Consider the following 24,076-nt stretch of genomic DNA (forward strand, 5'->3'; position numbering starts at 1 on the left):
CCCCGAAACGAGAGGTTTCTATCCCTCTTCCTTGGCTTTCGGGACCGTGTGGCTTCAGCTACGAGACCCCACTCTGCAGCCCCAGTCACCGCCGCTGCAGCCGCCCGTGAGGGACGTGGGTGGGTGCGAGGCGAGAAGGTCCGACAGGTGTGGTGATGCCCGAGGCGTTTGCAGCGTGCTGCAGCCAGTCTCAAAATAGCGAGCTGGAAAGGAACCGGGGATCGCGACGGCACCTTAGATGTGGCAGAGGAGACGCTGCCCCTGGCACCGTTTTAAATCATCCCGACCGAGCCCTGTGAGGTGAGCCTTCGGGACGCAGTCGTCTTGGCGACGGAGCAGGAGACGTCCTGAGACGTGGCCCGCGCGTGTGTCACGGCCGCTCGGGGCCGCGGGCCACGTGCCCCGCCTGCCTGTTCAGCGTTAAAACGAGCCGAGGGCTCAGTTCACGGGTCAAACACATCGCCACTGTACGGTGGTTACATGTCACGTACAGAAAAGGTTCGCGACACTCGCGGGTGGCCCTCCGGGGTTAGGGCGGAGGAATCACCGCTGAGAAGTCACTGAGGTGCCGGGTTTCAAGCACGTGGATGGGGAATATTTTACGTAATGAGAAACAGAAGGGGGAGTGCGGATGGGTCCCACGGACAGACCGGAGGGCCCCGCCGGGGCTCCTAAGCCTACCGCGTGCTGAGCTCGCCCTCCCCTCGGGCCGCTTCCCGCGTGAGTCCTGCGCGCTTCTGCCGGGGGCTGCGTCGCGACCTCCCCGTCCACGGGCCTCCGCGGGAGCGCACAGTCCCAGCGCGTTTCCCCACTGTCACCCGGCGGGGGCCGGCTCCAAGTAAGGGCTCGGCTGTGCTTGTTTTTAAATCTCAACGGAAGGCGCACCCCTCCCTCCCAGGTTTTGCAAGACTCCCCCAGCCGTGACAGGTCCTTATTTCTCTCCGATCTTCAATTTCCCACATTGGACGGTTTGCGCTTTAACTGCGTGGCATTCCCCCAGCACGACTGTAAAACTCGGGCCTCTCTGTGTGCACAAGGACGACGTGAGAACAGGAAGGGGCCGCTGGACGGAAAGCAGACCCAAAGAAAACGCGCATTCGCACCCAGGCTTGGTCCTTTCTGGCCCCGCCAATAACTTTTCCTGAAGACTCATTTGTAAAAAGACCTAACAAAGCTACCTTTCCTGCGGTGGACACAAAACTGAGACGGCCACTAAATGAGGTCCTACAGATAAAAGCATTTGATGTATGAAATATGTTATTTAACGCTCTGCAGCATTGCTATTATCTAGAGTCATCCAAAACTTACCTAGATTACTAAAGTGAAAATCAGATCTCTAACGACCTGAAGCATTGATCAGAAGCGCATCCAACTCGTACCCTGCGAATGTCTCCAGTGACGGGCTGGGCTCTCCCTCCAGAAAGCACAGGGAAACCTCCCAACTTTCTCCGCAGAGATGGGGTTGGTGGGGAAGCACGCAGACTTCACCGTTCCCGTCACTTCCCTGCGTCCCCCCTGTGGCTCAAGTACTTCACTTTACAGATTATTTTAACTCCAGGGTGCATTTTCCAGTTCCACAGGGGTAAGGTTTCTTTTGTCCTGTTTTGTCTTGTTTTGTGTTGTGGACTGTTTGGTTTGTTGAAGTAATCCAAATACCTAAAACGCCTACAACTGCGTGAAGCTTCAAGTGGACCTATTATTATTACCAAGTCTGTATAGGCTGCAGTGGAGAAAAGAGTTGGCGGGAAGTGGAGAGAGGGCAACAAATGACAGAAGTCAACGTCAGCTGTTTCATCATCCATCACCTATAGTATCAACCTGCGGGCACTGCCTCCTGCTAAGAAAAATGGCAGGGGATGCTCTACGCTCTTTGTGAAATACTTAAGATAACTTTGTGATCTCCTAGCTCTTACTAGTTAAAATGATTAATCTAGATAGAGAAATCACACGTTATTTGAATTTCTTTGTCATTTATCTACAGCTTAGATACCCCCTACCTCAGGGTAATTCATTTAAAAACAATGGAACTGACAAACGTAATATGGAACATCTCGCCAACCTTAAGAAACTAGAATAGAAAATACATTTTAATTACTATTTTTCTTTGTTGCCTCACTCCCAATTGAGACTTAGAATTACTCAAGATTTTTCACATTTATTGAAGATTAATTTTATTTATTGTATTATCTTTCTCTTATGAAAGAGCCCTGTATCCCATTATAAAGAAACCTGAAGTATGAGGCAAAACAAAGGCAGAATGTAGATTTTACTTCTTGATCCTTAGTCAAAGGTTTCATTAAAAATATTGAAGTCACTCCTTTGTTCCCATTGGCCTTTTTGCCCTCACAACAAAAACTGTGGTCTTGAACTACATTTGAGAGTGTATTTGATTCCTTCATCTATATATTCTTTTTCACCCTCTTTTAGGGTTCTAAGAAAAACCTCACTGATGTGGAAAACCACTGCTGACCGGAGGCAGGTTTAACTGTGGTTGTTTTTCACCATGATCTGGGTAGCTTGTCGTCAAACCACACATGCCAAACAAGGAAGCAGAACCAACGGAAGGGCTCTTAGTCAACTTTCCAGTGTGCGAAACTTGAAGGTTACTTGGGGGGAAAACGCACAGAAAGTTCATTAACAGGATAAACAGCTTGCTTGACATAAGGTATCTTGTGTTTCTACCTTCTCTGGAGAGTCATCTTTTTGTATGATCCTGTTCGTTTTGTGGTTTGGAGCCTTGATCTCAACTCTGTATTTTAGAATCATTTGGGGAACTTTTAGATAATATCAGTGCCTCATACCCAGTGATGATGATTTAATTGTATAGGTTTATACACTGAGGTTGTTTGGTTTAGAATGTACTATTTGAGTAAATGAATTAAAGATCATTTGAGGTTCCTTAATGGCTAAAAGCCCCAAGAATGTTTAGTTACAGTGTCCTCGCTGGCCAAAAAATAAAAAATAAAAAGTAAATGTTTAGCCAATTAGAAATGACCGTTAGAAATACATAAACTGATAAGTTCACAGTCTTATCTTCTTTTGTAGCAACCTTGGAAGAACTGGACCATGAAGGTGTAGGCTTTCTCTCTGAATGGCAGAGATGAGATAAATTGACTTTAAAAAGGCTAAGCCCTGATCACAGGTTAGGCTTCCTAGGATTGCCCTTTTACAACCTTTGCGCTAAAGGACTCTGCTTAAGACCCACTTTTAAGGAGACACTATAGCTCAGTGATTATGAGATCAAATGCTGGAGCCAGACTGTCTGGGTTTGAAGCCCAGCCCTGGCACTTACTACCTAGATATCTTGAACAAGTTAAGTTACTTAACTTCTGTACCTGAGTTTTCTCATCCATAAAATGAGGATCGCACGGCATCTATTTCTTAGTTTTGTTATAAGGATTAAATGAGTTAATGCACTTATGGAACGTGGAACATATTAAACCCTCAATTAGTGTTACTTATTATTCCAGCTTCCCCTAGAGGGAAACTCGAGTAGTTCTCAAAGGAGCCAGGCTTCCACACACAAGGAGCCACTATTTTCTGCCCGTCACATAAATCTTACAGTGCTTGCATCTTGAGACTGGTCACTGGGGAGAAAGGAGACAAGAAGTCTTTCCTTCTCTGCCCACTGCCCTCTAATAAATAAACCTACACCTCCCAAATAAACTAACATCTCCCTTGAGAGTTCAACAATAACTGCTTAGATTGGTTCTCTCCTACAGTTGAGTTAAGGAAAGAGAGCAAATACAATGTTTTTCTTGGTGAAATAGATCTTAAGTTGTGGTGACAAGCCCTCTGAAGGTAGTGTTATTGTTTGTTTCTTTGTTTGTTTTTAGCTTGATGGAAAGCAAGTGATCATAGTAGATTCCTGTGACCTACATTTTGTGCACAGTTTTGATTGTCAGGTCATAAAAAACATGCACAAATAATAACTGAATGTCTCATGCTATGATTTCTCTTCAGAGCAGAGTTAGCTTAAACTATTTCATACTTATGCTTTCCAAGACAAAGATACCCTCTCTAATCTCTTTATTTGTATGAATTTGATAAGCACCCAACACCTTTAGGTAGGGGAAATATTATCCAAATGATGGGAGGAAAGTTAGCTGAGCTCCTGTTGAAGTAGGTGTCAGAACCAAAGCCATGAAGCACAGTTGGCCACCACTCAGTGAATTCTTAAGGACCTTTGCTGAGCCCAGTTTGAAACTAGTTTCCTATAAGATTATGTGTAAGCTCCTAGGTAAGTCCAGGCTACATAATTTGGCTTCCACTTAACCTCTCTCTCCTCAGTCTGCAATCTTTCCTGCTTCACCATTATCTTCGTGCACGCCTTGACTACGGCAGTTCTCTCTCCCTACAGTGTTTTCTATCTCAATTTGCTCTACTCACTCTGTCATCTTTACACAGTTCAAGATTCTCCATTTCCAGAAAAGTTTCACTGAATTGCTAGTTTAGGCAAGGCATTCTTTCTCAGATTTCTCATGGTTCTCTATCCATAGCTCCATTAGCATTTACCCTGTTGTATGAATGAAATAATCTGCCTTCTTGACTGGTAAGTGAGTTTCTGGGACTCAGGAGGTATGCCTTATTCATTCTTTAACTCCAGCATTCAGAATAGTGACTAAAATGAAAGAAGGCACTAACTGTCTGATACCCTGAACTGAAGGCAGTGTCAGGAGGACCAGAGAAAAGGGAAGATCTGGAAGATTCATGGAGAATAGAATCTACAGGACTTGAAATAATTATATGATAGGAATAGCAAGGAGATAGGGAAACGGGAGAAAGTGCAGGTGATGTCAAAACTTTTAGCATAAGCAACTAGGTAGGTACATGGTGGTGCCATTAACGAGGAGAGGCAGTACAGGCGAAAAAAAAAAAAGAGAGACAGATGATGAGATAAGTGGCCATGTTTGACATGTCAATGGACATCAACACCCCTGTGCAGGTTTTTGTGTGAGCCTGAGTTTTAGCTGCTGTGAATAACGCTGCTATGAACATGAATGTACAGATACCTCATTGAAACTGTTCTTTCAAGTCCTCTGGGTATATATGCAGAAGTGGAATTGCTGGATCATATGATAATTCTACTTTTAATATTTCGAAGAACCTCCATACTGTTTTCCACAGCAGCTGTACCAATTTAGTTTCCCACCAGCAGTGCACAAGGGTTCCAATTTCTCCAATTCCTCAACACTTGTTATTTTATTTATTTATTTATTTATTTATTTATTTATTTATTTATTTATTTATTTATTTATACTAGTAGCTACCTACTGGGTGAATATTGATTTTGATTTACATTTCCCTAATTATTAGTGTTGAGCTCCGTTCCATGTGCTTATTGGTCATTTGTATATCTTCTTTGGAGAAATGTCTATTCAAGTCCTTTGCTGATTTTTGAAGCTGGTTGTTTGTTCTTCCGTTGGTGATTTCTAGGAGTTCTCTGTATATTCTGGATATTAATCCTTCATCAGATACATGATTTTTAAATATTTCTCCCGTTCTGTGGGTTGCTTTTTTACTCTGTTGGTATTGTGATGGTGATCATGATGATGATGATTTGCAGTAACAAATTGTCCATGAGATACATGCTGTAATGGAAAGAGTACTATGTCAGGAGACTTGATTTCAAGTTCTGTTCCACGTTTATTAGTTCTGACCATCTGATCAATAATAGTGAGGTACAGAGTCCTGGTTTCGAATTCCAGGTCTACCACTTATCAGAAACCTGACCTCAGGTAGAACTTTTGAACTTTAGTGACCTCATCTGAAAAATGGATACAATAAATCCCACTTTGTATGTTCTTGTGAGATTAACAATACTGTATATTAAAAGCACCTGGCACAAAGAAGGTGATTATTTGATATTACTGTAGTGGACTTTTTTCCCTCCTTCAGGTTGCTTTAGTTGTATTGATTTAGGAAAAGATTATCCCTGAATTTTTGTTTTGTTTTGTTTTTAAAGATTTTATTGGGGAACAACAGTGTGTACTTTCAGGACTTTTTCCAAGTCAAGTTGCTGTCCTCTCAGTCTTAGTTGTGGAGGGTGCCATTCAGCTTCAAGTTGTTGTCCTTTCAGTCTTAGTTGTGGAGGGTGCAGCTCAGCTCCAGGTCCAGTTGCCATTGCTAGTTGCAGGGGGCACAGCCCACCATTCCTTGCGGGAGTCGAGGAATCTAACTGGCAACCTTGTGGTTGAGAGCCCACTGGCCCATGTGGGAATCGAACCAGCAGCCTTCTGCATTAGGAGCACGGAGTTCCAACTGTCTGAGCCACTGGGCTGGCCCAAGAATGGTTTTTATCCGAGTAAAAAATATGGAGGCCAATTAGTGCCAATGCAAGAAATAAGGATAAATAATAAGGACTGGGATGTAGCTTTGTGGGATACCTTATCAAGTTCTTCAATAAAGAAAAAAGAGAGAGAAGAGGCAGAGCAATCAGTTATGTTTAATTGCAATTTCAAAAGCTTCCTTCTTGGTCCAAGATGTTTAGCATCAAACTGTGTTTGATGACATTGGTGGAAGGAGCAGAAATTCGATTGTTCTTTATAGCAAATGGAAATGTAATAAGGAGAATCATTTGATAGCAAATGTTTGTCTTTTTCTATGGCATAATTATATATACAAATATATACACACATATACATACACACATATATGTAAATGTCAGGAGTATTTTAATAGCATTTTTTGGATAATTGAGGATATTTTTGTTTAATATAATGCTCAATAAGGAATAGTTTCTTAAAGGCTAGTTATAATATGGAATCTGAAAATATATCAATGAACTTTTCATACTGTTACATTAAAATGCAGTTGTCTATCTCACACCTTTAATGGATCTTTCACCCATACATGATTTTGTAACATCATGCATTGGTCACTTGGAAAATAGTCCACTGAGTTATGTAGATTTTCCAACTATTGGCGTATTTCATTACACAGTATCAAAAAATCACATTTGTTAATATTGCCACCAATCTCATCAGAAATTCTCTATGTTTTGGGAAGGTGTCAAGCTAACGGGTGGATATAGAGTTTCCAAAATTCTGATTTTTGCTTGAAAGTTCGAATTTTATCATTGGCAACAAATACTGTCAGTTATTTTCCTAGAAGATGCAGGTTTACTTGGTTCGTTTTCAGAAAAATGTCTGCCAGATTTTCAAGTCTAAATAAACATGGTTTGTTTTCAATTGTTCTTTCAAGTAAAGATGGGGTTTCATTTTTAAAAACAGCTAGTTCAGCACACAATTCAAACAATCACTTGTGTGCTTTTCCTCAGGAAAACCATCACACCTCTGTATGCAGCAGAAGGGCTTTGTGTGTATTTCTTGTTTTGTCATACAGAATTTTAAAAAGATGTGTACTAGAGGGATGAATTTTAATACAAAAGTTAGTATTTTTTACTGCTTAATTAAAGACTTCTTAAGTGAAACTGGCGTTTTGTTTCCTTGCAAGTATGTGATGGTGGTGAATGCAGTAACTGCCAGGACAGTTGGTACCAGTGCTTTGATTCATGCCAAGGCTCTTGCAATTTACCCCACCATTGTTTTTGTACATTCAGTGCAAACGTGAACACAGTGGAAAAAATTCAGATAATGCCTTAGTATTATTAAGAAAACATTTTGACCTCTTGGCCTCTCCGAGATATTTTTCAGGGACCACACTTTGAGAACTGTTGGTCTAGAATGCGAACTCTATGTAAGCAGTGTTTGTTTTGTTCACTGTTATCTAGGAGAGTGCCTGGCACACAGTAGAGGATTAATAAATATTTCCTAAGTGTGTCTAAATCTGCCCTAAAAGCAAGGGCAGATGAGAGGTTAATCCTTTGTGGAAAACAGAATAATAAAATGTATGTTTTTTACTACATACAGCTTGATAGTTAACCAACACATTGCACAAAATGGTATGAAAATTTAGTTTTATTATTGCCATTTCCTTTGCTGAAGATTCTACCGACTTCTAAATTATGAACAAAAAGACTAAACGACCTTTGTAGGAAGAAATGTAAAATGTGCGAGCATCACAGAACAAATGCTATGTTTTTTTTTATAGAAGCACAGAGTTGAAATGCCTTTAGAGGTCATCGAGGCCAATTCTTTCACTTTTACAAATGAGAAAACTAAGCTGTCGGGGGCTGGCTCAAAGTCATAGTGAACAGACTAACATACGGGACCTTTCACATCCTCTCCTGCACATAGCAATGATAGAAATGATCGTGGGAGGCAAGAGAAGAACTTGTGTGTATTTCTCCTGTAGGCCTGGCCAAGCAAGCTCAGAGTCAAATCCTTACAACAGTCTGTGGCCACTTTAAGACAGAAGAGGGACCTGGAGTAGGAGGATAACACCTCACTGTACCTCCTGGTAGAGCACCGTGCTCCTCCCCCAAACAGCTCAGGCTGGAGCCATGCAGAGACTGCACGGGGAGCCAGCTAGTCCTGTGGAACTACGGAGGGGAAGAGTCAGGCTCTGAGAAGTAAGCGAGGAGGGTCTGGAGCTGTGCTGTATAATGACATGAATGGGGGCAGAGCCTGGAAGAGCGCCGACAGAGAAGGATGTCTTTGGTATGTTTCAGCAGGGAGCTATCGGCATTTTGCTTGGAACTGTCCTGCACGTTGCAGTATATGTACCATCTCTACTCTCCCCCATCAAATGCCCGTGAATCCCTAAGTCAATGTGACAACCAAAAATGTCCTGCACATTTCCAAATGCCCACGAGGGGGCTTGTGTAGCCTCAAATACCATTTATCACATATTTACTAATAAACACACTTCCTGATGAATGTGGTAGAATACAATTTGGAGAAAATAACGTTTCTGTTCTTCTTAGCTTTTTGGTCTTCTTCCCCAACCCATGAGACTTCCACCCTCACCCACTGAATCTATAGGATTCATTGCTCCAGGATGAGGTGAGCATAGCCAGGAACAAAGAAGACACCTACATTTCTGGGTGCAGTTTTCAAATGAAAGCTGCAACAGTAGGCTTTGTATTAGAAGGGCAGGTTTCTTGAAAGAGGAAATGTAGTTTTTGAGTTCTAAATGAGTAAGGGCTTGGAGGGCTCAGGGTAGAGCATTTGCACCATGAATCAAAGAGTTGGGAGGTATGGAATTGTCTATGGGAGGAAACATGAAGACAACCAGAGGGAAGGTGAGTAGCACTTAGGTGTCTTACCCTCTGTCCCTCTCCTCGGTCAGCTGAGAGGACCAGCACTTCCATGGGGGAAGACAGGATAGGCTTCAGAGCAGAGAAGATCCAGCAAGCCGCCCCCTGATCACCTCACAGACATCCCTCCTTACCCTCCAGGATACTGAACATCCAACACGTTCCTGAGCGCCCCCTGCCCACCCCCAAAAGCAGCACAGCAGTGGCTGAGAGTGGGATGATGATGACGGACAGATGGAAGGATGAAGCTAGCAGAGACAGAGGCAGACGGGCGGCAAGGGAAGAAAGCAGAAACTGGACTAGAGGGAATTGCCCATCGCAGCAGATCCTGGACCCGCTGCCTCGGAGGTCAGTACTCCCTGTGAATCCCCAGAAAAGGAGAGGAAAAGCGGGTGGGGGGACTGAGTTTAAATCTGTGCATTGCAAAGTTTACATAGAAGGTCAAGTTTGAGGCTCCTAAGTGGACAGGGGCCTTAGCAATTAAGTGCAGTAAAAAGGACATGAAGAGCTCAGAAAAGTCATCCTAAGTATGTTAATGAATATTTACCCTCTCTTTAGTGAAGCCCTGTAAATTTGAGGGAGGTATCTAGGTGCCACATGTCTGCTGTTCAGCTGGTTCAGGGTTAATTACCATGTTTTCCCCGAAAATAAGACCGAACCGGACAATTAGCTCTAATGCGTCTTTTGGAGCAAATATTAACATAAGGCCCGGTCTTATATTATCTCAGACACAGTCATATAGTAAAATAAGACCAGGTCTTACTTTCGGGGAAACACGGTATTTATGTGGTTTCAATGACTATGTATTGACAAACAAGAGCTTTGACTTCTCTGTGGTTGTCAATACCATTGACGTAGCCCCTAACTGTCTAGAGGCTGAAGATCTGTTATCAATGGATGAGAGAGAGATACTTCAGGTAGAATCTGTCCATTTTTTAATCAATGAAATATTTACTCTCTGTTTTGTGCAAAGTGTAGTTTTAAAATTCACTGTCACTAAGAAAGCAACGATCACTTACCCTTAGGATAGTTTTCTTGAGACACCATCCTCCAAAGCATTACAATTGCTAAGAACCGTAGTGTTAATTCAGAGAAATTCCACCTTAGATTTGACTGAATATTCAGGAGCAAAAGATGTTCTCTTTGTTCTTATTCCTGTAGAGGTTTTTTTGTTTGTTTTGTTTTTGTTTTTTGTTTTTGTTTTTTTCAGGTGTCATTAACATTCAGATTTTAAATTTGAAAGGCATACCCGGTGTACAGGGTGCCTATGGGGGTGATCAAAATGGACATTCCTATTTTATTGCACACACTCACCCCAAGAAAGCCTAGAGTTGATTTCTTTGTCTTAACACCGGTGAGAAGCTCATCTTGTACATTAATAGTTTCTACCTTTATCTCCATGAAAAAAATTTCAGTTTGTGCTCAGAGAACGCCAAGATAGTCTGAAAAACAAATAACAAAGTCTTAAGCTCTCATGAGCACATCTTTTATTGGGACTGTTGTTTGGTAAATTCTGATTTTTGTTCCAAAAGAGCACAGTGGCTGTATTCTAATATACCTCTAGTTTTGCAAGGAAGACCTGTAAAATTTCATGGTCTCGTTATTCAATATGTGGGTTTTTAAGGGCAGCCTCCTTGCCTGATGTTGAAACCAAGTGGTGAAATGAAGGAATGTGCTGAAGTCTGTTTTATTGCATACATGACACATTTTGTGGTTGAATTTTATTACTTGATTCATGAAAAAAATCTGTGAGTTTGGATTTGAGGTTATTTATGATAGCCTTGTGGTTCATTCTGTTCCTTAGAAGGCTTTCATTTTGCTTTTTATTTGTTTGTTTGTTTTACTTTTCAATGAAATGAGTTGGTAACTTGAATGGTATCTGTGCTTTAGATATGTAAAGAATAAAGAGAGAAGACTTCTTAGACTTCTTAATCATATTAATGTGTTCTCTAGGTAAAGACAGCAGAGGCCTAAATAGCACAGAAACATGGTTATGAATGCAGAATTTCTTTTCTTCATTTGATCACTTCATTCTGTAACAAAAACACATGAACCCTAAAATTCTAAGGGCTAACTTTTAAACTGAACATTTAATTATGAACTGGATATTAGTCACTGAGTATGCCAAGCAACTTATTTCTTGCACTTTTAACTACCTTTTCAAACAAGTTAAAAACTGATAAGAAGTACTTGGGAAATCCTTATCAGTCATTGCAAAAAATAGTTTAACCCATCCTAATCAGGTAAAGACTTAAAAGGCCTGAATTCCTAAAAGCATAAGGGGATTTTATTTTCATTTCTATTTGCTAAGTACGCTGTACAGGAATCATTTTTTTTAAAACAACAAATCCAGAGTTAAGATATCTCTTTATTCATGTGATATACTCTGAGTGCTTTTGCAGCCTACAAAAGAGAGAGTTGCTTAAGAGCACACTGTAGCATGATGCAGGAAGTGTTGATTAGAATTTGCATGTTCGTTCTGAGTTTGTGAATTCCAAGCAGGTTTACTTATGGGAAGTAGCTGCTCTTCCACGACTGTTCAGCTCCAGAGCATGGCCACCTGTTTCCTATTGATGACTGCTGTTAATATTGTGGGGTATATCCTTCCTGTCTTTTCCTCTCTTTGTATACATTTTTATTTAACTTGCAAAATTAATCTCACAGTTTACTTGTTACTCCTTAATCTTTTTGTCATTAATAGTGTATTTAAAAACTGTGTTCAATAATGTCAGATAATTCATCCTCTAGCTACAACATAATTTACTAAACTACTTTCATATTGTTAGACTCTTAGGCAATTTCCAATTTTTACCCATTATAAATATTGTTGTGACTCGCATCTTGAGCATAAATCGTTGGGCACATCCTAATTATTTCCTATAGGTAAATTCCTAAAAGTAATATTGTTGGGTCACAAGGCAAATATTTTGAAATGATCACATATAATTTAGTAATTTACCACCCTAAAATAGCCACTGCCAACAATTTGATGCGTATTTTTCATCTTAAAAAATTAGTATGTATCTGCATGAATCTATATTTTTTAAGTTGTTTTATGTATAAGGGATATATTGAAGGGTTTTAAGCAGAGGAATGATATGATCTGATTTTCATTTTAGAAGGATCACTTTGGCTACCCTTTTGAAACAGACTATTGGGAAGCAAGGTTAGAAACAAGGAAAGTTAGGCTCTATTGCAGTAATCCAGGGGAGAGATCAGAGTGGCTTACAGCAGGGGGCAGCAGTGGAGGTAGTTAATGACGGGCAGATTCAGGATACATTTTTACAGGAAGACAGATTGGATGTGGAGTATGAGAGAAAGAAAGGAATACAGATCAACTCCAAGTTTTGGAGATCTGAGCAATTGGAGGAATGGTGTTGACATCAAGTGACAGGTGGAGCAGGTTGGGGGAGAAGGAAAAACAGCAGTTTAGTTTGGAGAGAGTGAGTTTGACATGTCCAGTAGGCATCCAACTGGAGATATCCAATAGGCTGTTGAATATATGAGTTTGGAGTTCTGGAACGAGCAGGCATTGGAAGTATAAATTTGAGAATCATTGGCATGCAGATGATATTTAAAGTCAGGGAGACTGGGTGAGATTCCCAAGGAAGTGAGTACAGATAAAAAGAAGAGGGACCAAACACTGGGGAGAGGGGATCATTCCAACCGGAAGAGCATTTACTATGCACTAGGCACTGTTCTGTGTGCTTTGCATAGTTATAGATGGACCGATTTTATCTTCACATCAGCTCAATGAAGGGATACAATTATCATCTCCATTTTACAGAGGAGGAATCTGAGGAATAAAGTCAGTAAGTCAAAATTCATATTTTATGATATGAATTGATGGAATAAGTTTTAACTCCCGTTTTGAATAATGCAAACTTATTTTCAACTAAATCATGTAAACTTTTTCTGCACAGGCTTTATCCATTATGTCCTAAAAATCTTAGTAATTATGCATTCTAGTTATACTTTAAAGAATCAACATGACTTATCTGTTCAAAGGTGCTTTTCTTTCCATCTGACAACACATTCTAGGAATATTGAGGAGACACCAAAACAAACAAACAAACAAACAAAAAACCAACAGCAGCAAAAGAATGTTTGAAAAGGAGAGCGAGCCATTGAGGCATTTTTAGTGCTCAATATTTCTTAAAGACATTGCCTGTATTTGCTTTCACGTGTCTCTTGCTCAAGAACCATGCATTCTCTAATTATATTTAAGGGTGGCAGAGACAAGTGAATACAGGGAAATTGTCATCACTCCTACCACCTTACCCTATACTGTATTCAGAATATCTCAAACGGATAATTTCTAAGGCAATAACTCACCCTTAACAGAAATGTGCATAGACAGGGAAGGACAAAAACCACTATGGTGGATTAATCATTACAGAGGCTTCCAGAAGAAATATTTTAAATTGTCCTTTTGGTACCCTGGAGATTTTTACATCTTGGGACAGGGATGTGCATGAATGAACTTGCTGTATGCTTTGCTTTTCCACTTTTTACCCTTCCTTTGAAAAAGGGTTATTGTGAAAGGGAAGGTGGATAGGAGACCTTGCAAAATGTGTTTTTTTCAGACAGATCACTTTTAGGAAAAAGGACAAATGGAAGTTAAGGATCTCAAAATAAAAATTTCCCAGCCCACAGTGCTCCTTGGAAAGTCTTCACATACTTTTGGGGGTTCCTGTCACTCAAGTTGTCTTTAGTGATTTCGATTATTGTCTTAAATAATTCCAATGGGGGAAAAAAGAGAGAGATCTTGAGAAAATAAGAGTGACTGCAGAGGCATTGCTCTGCTGAACCCAAAATATGAGACAATGGATAGACATGTGTATTTATCTCAATGCTAGAAAGCTGCACGACCCTTGAATAACAATATCAGGAAAAGCAGAATCTAAAATGAACTTAGAGATGTGAAAAGTAGTTAAAAAAAAAAAAAGGATCCTTTTAAGGTCATGTTCATAGCAATGGCAAAAACATAAAGACTCTGGGGAAAGATGATGCAATGTTAAAAAGATAACAAACAAAGCAGAACTAACCAAAGTCTCTTTTTTCTATTCTTCTCTCAATAACTACCTACAAATGGAAAGGGTAAAAAAGTAATGGTAGGAGAGAACCTAAACTCAAGGAACAGAAGAAATAATTGAGTTAATTTAGTTATTTTAATGAGTTTGTTTTTATGCCAGGATAAATTGTAATCTGAGATACTTGGAGCACTTGAAACTGTAACCATGCAACCACAGTTAACAATCTTAGAAAATAATTGTATGAATTGAAAGTCAGCATAGATTAAGAATCAGTGTTGTCAAACTAACCTCACATTCCAGGAACTTAGCACTCAACTTAAGACCTAGGCTTTGTATCTCTTTCATTTAACATTACAGTTGACCCTTTGAACACATTACAGTTTGAATTGTGTGGACGTTTTCCAATAAATACCTGTACTGTTTTCAGTCTGCTGTTGGGAGTCCACAGATGCAGAGGGTCAACTGCATGAATGACTCTGCACCCTTTTATGTAGGATACATGAGCATCCTCAGATTTTGGCATCTGTGGGGGAGTCCTGGAACCATTCCTCCGCAGATACCAGAGGGACAACTAGAGTAAAGTATCGGGAGAGTCAAAAAGTACCCGGGGATTTTTGACTGCATGGAATGTCAGCTCCTTTACCCTCCACATTGTTGAAGAGTCAACTATATATTGGAACAGTTCTCCAATATTTCTCATTAAATATTCTTCTGTACTATAATTTTAATGAGCTATATAGGGCTCAATTGTATGAATATACCCTAGATGACTCAATCCACCATGGTCCTATTTACACTGTTTCACATTTTTTGGTTTTAAAACACCATATTGGAGTCATGATCATTTCACATAAAACTTTGTACATTATTATTATTTTTTAAATTTTAGTTCAGATTCCCAGAAGAGTTAAAAATGAATCAAAGGGCTTCATATTTCAAAGGACTTTTAATGAGGATTTCCAAAATTGCCTGCAGAAAGAAGTACCTATATATATTCTCAACAATAATAAATGGATACCTATTTTTTCTAACCCTTATCATTACTGGAAGATTTTGGTAGAGAATTTTTTTGGATTTTTTTTTTATTGTGGTAAAATAGACATAACATACAATTTGCCATTCTAACCATTTTAAATGTACGATTCAGTAGCATTAAGTATATTCATAATGCTGTGTAACCATCACGACTATTTCCAGAACTTTTTCATCACCCCAAACAGAAACTCTGTACCCATTAAAAAAATAAAAACTAAAAAAAATGATTTTTGAAAATATTGCCATTTTCTTGCTGTGTGTTATTTAATCCCATCAGCAATATTCTTCCCCTCTCCTAAGACCTTGGAATTCTTCTGCATTAGTCAGACTGGGACAGGCATATACTGTGGTAACAAACAACTCCAAAATAGTGTGACTTACACAGCAAGTGTTTGTTTCTCACTCAGCTTCCATATTCTATGCAAATCAGCGAGTGTGTCTCCTTCTCACAGTCTTTCAGAGGTTTGGCCCAATCACTTCATGGCTTCACCATTTAGAACATAAGGACTTCATGGCTACGAAGGCAGGGAAAGAGAGTGCTGTAAGCCTCGCACCGGCAATTGAATGCTTCAGCCTGGAGATGACATGTGTCGCTTCCATGATAGCCAGAAGACGTGGTTAGAACCGGTAACAGGTAATACAACAGAGGGTGGCAAATAATTCCTCCCGTGTTGCCTAGACAAGAGAAGAGCTAGATAGGGGTATGTGCTAGATGTCTCTGTATCTTCATTCATATCCTTATGACACAAACTGGCTTATTGAAGTATTTGCAAAGCTTTTTTTTCTCTTTCTATTGAGGGAGCCCACACATTAACATTTCACTTCATGTAACTCCACAAGAAATCTTGGAATAAGAAATGAAAGAAATTAATTTAGAAGAACAGTCATTTGATCTAAGTAAAAAGTTGCATGTCCCAGAGTGATATGTAAACATCCTGCTGTGGCTTAAACATGTTAAATGGCCGTCTTTCAGCCCAGTTTGCTTAATAACCTCTAACTTCTGAAGTATGTGCTGATGCTTTCCTAGCAGCAATGGGCCCTCTGGTTTGCATGTGGTTGGGTATGTCACTGTGGATGCCCTACAGAGGACGGTAAATGTTGACACTCATTTTACAAGTTCATTAGCAAGTTTTTTGAGAAATGGGAAATCAGTACTTAATTTTTCATTAAACACTCATTCATTTGTTTAGCTCATTCCTGCCACAAGGGTTATTTTGTCAAAAAAAAAAAAAATCCCCAAAACAAAACAGTGCTACCAAACAGTAAAGTATTTAAATAGTTGTAGGTTTGTACAATACAGTAAAGGCCAAACAATTACAGCAATGAGGTTCAGACTACTCGAAATGCTCTTCGGCAGCCCTACTAAACCTTCCTTTGCTGCTACATCTTACACTCAACCTATAATTGTCTAGGCTTCCAGTTGACCCTGCTGAGTGGCTTGGCAGCTTCATGCATCTCCATTCTAAAACTGGCTGTCACACCACGTAGACAGCAAGTGTAGCATTGTCAACTACTATTGCTATGGCCACTGGAAAGAGTAGGTGTCCCTACCTGATCATATCCCAGAGAGCTCTATTTTATTAACAACTGCCCTTCATGCTGTGTTTGAAACTATGTGTTGGTTACATTGCTTCTAGAAAGGTCAAGAAAAAGGAGATAAGTTATCCTTAGTCATCTTTCAGATTATTGACATGCCAAAGTGAGGACTCCATTCACGGCACGTGTGTCTTCCTCACTACTAGATGAGACTGCGGCAGGAGTTGGAAATACAGGGGAGAGGTCCAGCAAACCAATCCCAGCTTATTAAAACAATTCTTCCCATGCAATTATTTGTAGTAAAACTCCATTTAGAAATGAAAAATCCAGGAGATAATTGTACAAGGGACAGGATGCCAGAACAATAGGCATGAAGCAGGCCCGTTCTAGGGGAGAGAAGACGTATTAGTCAGGGTTCTCCAGAGAAACAGAACCAATAGGAGATATACATACATATACATATATTTGTTTATTAATTAATAAACATGTGGTTACAGAGGCAAGAAGTCCCACAGTCTGCCATCTACAAGGTGGAAAACCAGGAAAGCTGGTGGTGTCATTCAGTCTGAGGCTGAAGAAGCAGTCAGTGGGACGCTGGTATAAGTCCCAGAGTCTGAAGGCCTGAGACCCAGAAGCTCTTATATCTCATCTCCAAGAGCAGGTAAACATTGACATTCCAGCACGTGCGCATGCATGAGAGAGAGAGAGAGAGAGAGAGAGAGAGAGAGAGAATATCACCTTTTTTTGCCTTTTTGTTCTGTTCATGCCCTCAGTGGATTGTATTGAATGATGCCGACCCTCATTATTGAGGGTGGATCTCTTCACTCAATCTACTAACTGAATCCAATGCTAATCTCTTCCAGAAACACCCTCGCAGACACAGCCAGAAATAATGTCTTACCCGCTCTCTGGGCATCCCTTAGCCCAGTCAAGTTGGCCTATAAAACTAACCATCACAGAGGACTAAGGTCATGAGATTTAGAGCTGTGATCAAAGACGCTAACTAACTTAATGACTTGTTTCTCCAGGGTATGCCATGGATTTCTCGGTTCCCCTCTCAGGATATAAAGGGGAGTATTATTGTTTTCCATTTTATCTCAGCTAGATAACCAATTCCAAATACTCTAAAATTTCCTTGAAGGTCCATTGCCTAGTAGTACCAAGCGAATTATTTACTAATCATTTGATTGCAAGGAAAACACCCCAATTCCTGCAATTTCAGCAAAAAGGCATTTTATTCAAAGTACGTGAGGTGCTAGTAGCAGCCTGAAGAACCAGCCCTGGAAGAAGCTGGGTGGCCTGCCAGGCAGCAGGTCGCTTTTCACTCTCTTGGCTGGAACAGATGAACTTTGTTTCTGCTGTCAGTGCTTTACTATGCGTCCTGGGAAAGGGCGTCAGGTTGGCTGAGTGCAGGTCATGTGCCCAGCCCTTGGCAGTGTTGGGCCTGAGAGGTAGGATTCCCAGAAAGAGCCTCCAGGGATTTCTTTGGATTCCCTAGTGTGAGGCAGACCCATGAATTTTACCAAGATGATGTGTGGGAAAATGATTACCCAGGTGAAAATCAGGGTGCTGTTGGGAAGTGGGAATGAAGACTCAGCATTAAAAAATGCCAGTGTTCACCACTGAGAGCAAAACACGTGATCATTTTAATGGCCTCAAAGCCCATGAATCCATGAGTCTGTTGAGTTGATATATGCTGATTTATTTTCCTATTTTCCAACTGTGAGATTGTTGCCTTTCCTTTCCCACCCCCTGCAACAAATAGCCCTAAGCATATACCTCTAAAACAAAATATCTTCGTAGGACAAATTGCCAGATCTGAAATTATTGGATCAAAAGACAAGACATGAATATTTATACTTTCTTCATTTTAGATTTTACTGAATTTCCCATGGATGAGACTATGCTTCTCATCATGGCGGATTGGCTTTCCAGCGCCTGGATAATTGCCCAGGTGAAGGTCAGCCCATGGAAACCTCTCTCTGAGTCACACCAGGGGCATTTGTGGTGCTGGGAGAAACAGACTCTTTAGAGCTCTTCTCGTTCCTTCTAACATTTTACAGCCATTGCCGTCTGGGTAAAATAAACCACAAGGTCACTGCTCAGGTCAGTTCATCCACAAGTTAGAGGAAAGAGCACTGACTTGCCTAAGGGATGTGTGGGCCTTGGGAGTGCCTGCTGATACATATCAGCATATGTGATATGCTATTTCCATCTCCCATTTCTCCACACCAGGCCTCTCCAAAAGCTGGGGCAGGACGAAGCAGTGACTGCATTATGCGCTGGGGAGGGCACTCCACTGGCTATACGCCTTGACCCATATCTTCTTAAGCCAAGTTCTTCTAACTCTAAATTTAAAAAGATGACAGTCCTAGATTTCTTCAGAGAATTTTCAATGAGAGCAAATTGGAAAATATTCCTCCTCCCCCTCCCCCGCCCACACACCCATTCCTCACTTCCCCACCCCAGCTTCGCTGGGAAAGGCCACTTCTCAGCCAGACTGCCAGGCTGGCTGGACTACGCAGCAGGGTGCTTTGTTTTTTAATTATCCATATGTCAGCTTATTCCTCCTGGCCTGACTACACCAGATCCACCAGATTGCAAACGCCTTGAGGTTAGAGACTACCTCACGTTAGGATTCCTCGCAGAACACTCCACAGTGGCTTCCGCACTCCTGGTGTTCAGCATTTGCTGACTGAATATCCTTAGGTAAGTGGAATAGTTCCAGAACTTCTTTGGCATCTCAAACTCTTCCAAGTTAATTATGTTTAGGGGTGCTGGAAAAGGTATGCCTTCCCTAGAAACAACCAGAGGATCCTGCAGGAGTTCTGAAACCCGGGCACAGTGTCCTCAAGGGAAGAAGTGAGCCTGGTGCAGAGGCTGATGGGAGGGGCCCGGGCTCCCTCCACCTGGGCTGTATGTCAGCCCACGGTGGTCCAGCCACTTGGCCTTTTTCAATTTCTTACATTAATTCTTCAACGAAACTCTCCATGGGTATGTTTCTTCCCTTTCCACATCACATGCACTTCACCTCTACCCACTAACTCCTCATCCTGCAGATCTCAGGTCAACTGACAGAATAGGCCCATTTCTCCTCATAGCACCGTGTGCAGCTCTTTCCTAGAATTTATCAGAATTTTCTTTTTTTCTGAGGAACAAGAAGCAAGTTTTTATTTGTTCATTTCTTGCAATGAAGTACTTTTCAGTGACACCCTTGGCCTGAGATTCTTTGCCACAGTCCTTAACACCACGCAACTGCAACAAGCCACTTTATGGGTTTTTCCTGTCTGTCAGTTTCACAGAAGCCTGCTGGTTTCTTGTTGTCATCAGTCGTAATTAGGCTGTTTGGTGTTTGGCATAAAGGGCCTCCACCGACTTCATGAGCACAGGTTCATCACAGCTGGATGCAAGGGCACAATGATGGGCTTGGCCCTTTCAGGCTTTGGCACTTTCTGGAACCCCATGGGCTAGGCCCTTCTGGATGAGGGTAGTCTTGAACGCCTCTCCTAAAGCGGTATTAACACCCATTCACTTCCAGCTGCAGTGCCTTCCTATAGGAAGAGCCACGTTTTGAGTACACCTGAGCCTCTGCCTCTGTGTGTCTCCACAGCAGGGAAAGAGCCAGAATTTTCTTTTAATATTTTGTATTTGTAATTATTTGATATGTTCTTTCTCTCTGACTAGAGACTCTTACTCCATGAGGGCATGAGTCGTGTGCGTGTGTGTGTTTGTGTGTGTGTGTGTGATAGAGATGAAGAGATATAAAGAGACATATTGATGTTACTGTAAGAATGGTCTCATGGAATTATGGAAGCCCAGAGGTCCCATTGTCAGCCGTTTGCAAACTGGAGAACGAGGAAAGCTGGTGGTGTAAGTCCCAGTCCAGGTGTGAAAGCCGGAGAACCAGGAGCACCGATGTGTGGGGCCAGGAGAAGAAGGATGTCCCGGCTCGAGAGGGAGAGCACCAATTCGCCCTTCCTCTGCCCTTTTGCTCTGTTCAGGCCCTCAGTGGATTGGATGACGCCTGCCTGCAGTGGTGAGGATGACCCTCTTTATTCTGCTGATTCATCTGCTAACCTTTTCCAGAAACACCCTCACAGACACAGCCACAAAGAATGTTCACCAGCTCTTTGGGCAACCCTTAGCCCAATCAAGTTGACACACAAAATTCACCATCACACACAAATTTCTGGCCTAGCTCTCCGTAGAGCTTATCCAGTGTAGTGCTCTCAGCATAGTATTTCTCAAAGTGAATGACCCAGGTTGCTAGTTCAGAATCTCTCACTAGGTGTTCTGTGAAGAAAAAAAAAATGTTTTTAAAAATATAGATGTAGTAAAAATGTTGAACACATTTGGATAGTTATTCTGTGATAATTTAAGAAAAGTTGTACTACAAACTGCTATTAGTTGTTATACATGGCGGGGGGTCTTTCACTCTTCCTTCATTATACTTTCTTTGTTGTGGTAAAACACACATGACATAAAATTTACCATTTTTAAGTGTGCAGTTCAATGGGATTCAGTATGAGTATTGTCACGTGGTTATGCAAACATCACCATTGGACTTGATTGATTACTAGTTCATAACGTCGTTATGCAGCACCCTATTTTGGTGGACTAACCCACCCCCTCCCAGAGAGTGGCCCCTGAGTGGCCCAGGCTGCCTGGGGTTATACCACCATTGCCTCAGTGGTCAGTTGAGGGAGCGGCCTCCAGGTTTAGGTGAGTTAGGGCGGGCGGTCTCCTAAACTGGTTTGATGCCCAGACAGGGATCATCTTATATATAAATCTATATTGTTTATAGTGAAGTCTGGAGTGTGAAAGCCCTCTGCTTGTCATGAAGAAAACTTTCTGGAAGCTCAAGTCAATAGCAAAAAGAGAGGGACAGAGTTGAGAGAATCATAGAGAACTGAAGCTGGTGGGGCGATAAGCCAGGTGTCATCCTGCAGCAGAGATGCTTAGGTTTCTGCTCAAAATCTATTATCTTGTTTCTCTATGTAAGAAAATTCAGGTTTCATTTGGGTGAGGAGCAGTATACCTGGATAAAATACCACACTTTCCATTTTCCCTCGCACTGAGGTGTGGACATGTGACTGAGGTATGGCCAATGAGATAAAAAGCAGGAAGGCTGAGAGAAGCGCTGACTCACCTGAGAGGGAGGACGCTCTTGTCCTTTCCCCTCTTCTGTCACAGAAGGAGCACTGGAGCCATCTTCTACCATGAAGTGACACTGACGGTGGCGGCTAACGCTTCCATGGGGACTGTGCAATCATGTTATTTACTTCTAGGCTTCTTTTACGTGAAAGAGAGAACCTTGTGGTTTAAGCCACTGTTATTTTGGATTTTCTGTTATAATGTGTCTGAACCGAATTCTAACTGACTCACAGCCTGAAACATACCCAAAGAGTCAGTAGAGCCCATATTTGACTTTATAGGTAGCAACATTGTGACTCATCACAGAAAGACAATAGTGCATGGAGGAACCTACGTAAAAGGAAGATTTCATCTGAGTTAACCTCTGTTTTACCTAGACTGCAACTTGATCAACTTGCATGAATTCAGATCCTTATCTAATGCAGGCACTGAGTAAAACATAAAAAATGCCTGACACACATACTGGAGTGTTTTCCAGGCCCCTCAAACTTAATGAGTCTGAAACGGAAGCTGATCTTCACCACCAGCACCACCAGCATCACCAGCATCACAACCACCAGAAGAACCACCTGCCACATTGACTTCTTATTGCATGTTTTCCTTTAAGTAAATCTTTGCTAAAGTTAAAATCCATCTACCTAATTTATCATGCCAGCAGCCTTTGGCCCATCTTTGACACCTTCCTCTTTGTTTCTAGACCCAGGACACTGTCAGGTCCCAGTATCTCCCTCTAAAATAGAACCTGCCTATTTTTCTCTGCCTGCATTGTCACTTGGTAAAGCGATTCCACTTCTTGTGCAGACCGCTCCAAATGCCTTCCTTCTTGGATTGCCATTCTCCTTCCCATTAAAGGCTCCCCATAGCATTAGGATACAGTCTAAAATCCTAAATATGGCCTGTGAGGCTTTGCATGATCGGACCCCTGCCTAACCTCCACCAGCCAGCATTGTCTCGGGCCAGTGTCTTTCACTGACTGCTTCAGTCCCCGGCCCTTCTCTTTTATCTCTTGACTGTACCAGCCTCTTTCCCATCCTAGAGGCTTGCACAGGCTGGTTTCCACTCCCTATTTAAAGGTCAGCTCCTGATTCTTCTGGTGACTGATGAAATGACTTCCTCATGAAGTCTTCCTTGACCCCACTCCCAATTTATATCAGGTCCCCCAATTATAATCTCTTACACATCCTTTAACTATATGGCATTTTAAATTAGATATGTATTTGTGTGATTTTTTTTGGGGGGGTGTACAACGTCAATCGCCCTCCAGTGATGACAAAGCCCAGTGAGGACAGACACTGTGTTCCGTATGCTGCTGTATCACCAGCACCTAGCGTGGTGCCTAACACAAACAGAAACTCCACAAAAGTTTGTGGGAAGAATGAATGAATGAATGAATGAACTGAAGAGGAGACCTGGGAACTCAGTAGCATCTGCTTTTGTGGTCACTTTCCTTGAATTCTCTTATATGGTTTAATACTATGGTTTAAGGGGGGCTCCCCTGACCCCCAAATCTTCCCCGTACCGATGGAATGTAATCCTCTTTCTCCTTTCCCTCCTCCCCCTCCGCCAATCCTCCTCAGCCCCAGTCTCCTCGTCTTCATCATTCTCATAACTTTCAGCAGGTGCTTTACAGCGTGGTTAAATCTTCTCAACCGACCTGCAGTAGCAGTGTCGTCATCCCCATTTCATGGATGGCAAGGCTGGGATTCAGAGAAAATTGTCCTTTGCCAAGGTTGTACAACTATTAAATAGTAAAATTGACCTGGAGCTCTGAAATTCTCTTTCTGCTGTACCAGAAGCTTTCTCTTCACTCGGTCATACTTCTCATTCATTCCATAGTTCCTGGTCATCTCTACCAGGCACTGTACAAGGTGGAATTGGATAAAAAATAAAATAAAAAAAAATCAAAAAATCAACTAAGCCCTTCTATTCTTGGTGACTACAGTAGCCTTATTTAGTATTGAATTAAGATTCAGATCCACTTGCTCTTTTACACTGGTGTGTGTATGTGTGTGTGTAAACACAAGTAACAATGTTTATCTTTGCAATGTTATGAAATTGTTTTAAACAACTTTTTATGGGGGGGGGTCCAAATATTTAAAGATCTGGCCACATTGAATGAATCAGTTTTTGTGGCTGGGAGTGAAAAGTGGTAAGG

At 41.5% G+C, this 24,076-nt stretch overlaps 1 long non-coding RNA gene across 2 annotated transcripts; it reads left to right on the plus strand.

Moving 5' to 3' along the window:
- Positions 1–486: 486 nt before the first annotated feature.
- On the plus strand, positions 487–22,545 carry LOC308509269. 2 transcript variants are annotated; one of them, XR_013995155.1, is made up of 7 exons: positions 2,537–2,665; positions 8,257–8,561; positions 9,302–9,508; positions 15,684–15,865; positions 17,265–17,428; positions 20,558–20,803; positions 21,572–22,545. It is a non-coding gene; the product is annotated as an uncharacterized lncRNA (long non-coding RNA). The 2 variants fall into 2 exon arrangements; XR_013995154.1 differs by lacking the exons at positions 8,257–8,561; positions 21,572–22,545 and adding an exon at positions 487–1,582 and having other exon boundaries at positions 2,428–2,665; positions 20,769–21,117.
- The last annotated feature ends 1,531 nt before the right edge of the window (positions 22,546–24,076 follow it).

Source organism: Rhinolophus hipposideros (assembly GCF_964194185.1).
Source record: "Rhinolophus hipposideros genome assembly, chromosome: 16".
In the NCBI taxonomy this organism is placed as follows: Eukaryota; Metazoa; Chordata; class Mammalia; order Chiroptera; family Rhinolophidae; genus Rhinolophus; species Rhinolophus hipposideros.